Source organism: Trachymyrmex cornetzi, unplaced genomic scaffold, assembly GCF_001594075.2.
Source record: "Trachymyrmex cornetzi isolate Tcor2-1 unplaced genomic scaffold, Tcor1.1 scaffold727, whole genome shotgun sequence".
Taxonomy (NCBI): Eukaryota; Metazoa; Arthropoda; class Insecta; order Hymenoptera; family Formicidae; genus Trachymyrmex; species Trachymyrmex cornetzi.
The window spans coordinates 24,181-24,665 of NW_017300056.1; positions in this window are offsets into that span (position 1 = coordinate 24,181).

Genomic DNA, 485 nt, shown 5'->3' on the forward strand with positions numbered 1-485 from the left:
AATGTTGTTTAGAATCATGATTTAGACATATGTAAAGGTCATTGGAAATTGTTCCTCTTATTTCGATTTTTATGGTAAAAATTCATTTTTGGTGTTCCAATGATCTTGATTTTGACAAATGTTATTTAGATTATGATCCTGAACAACAAGAGGTTTTAGTCGTCGGTTGGACACCTTGGATAATGTTAATGACACCAGCTGTTAGATTTTTGATCAAAAATAAGTTGTTCCATTTAAAAAAATTGATGTGTCCTTAACTTGACTTCGGTCACGTCATATAAGATCAAACTGATAAAATCAGTAAATAGATCTTTTTAAACCCTATAATTTTTGTCTGAACACTTTTACGATTGGACCTTATCCTGCGAAGATAAAAGAATGGTACAAGTTGTCGGAAAAAAAAATTCAATACATATATAAGAGTTTAATACTATAATTTTATAATTTTATAATGAAAGATGATGCTTTATTAATGCTTTTGTTAA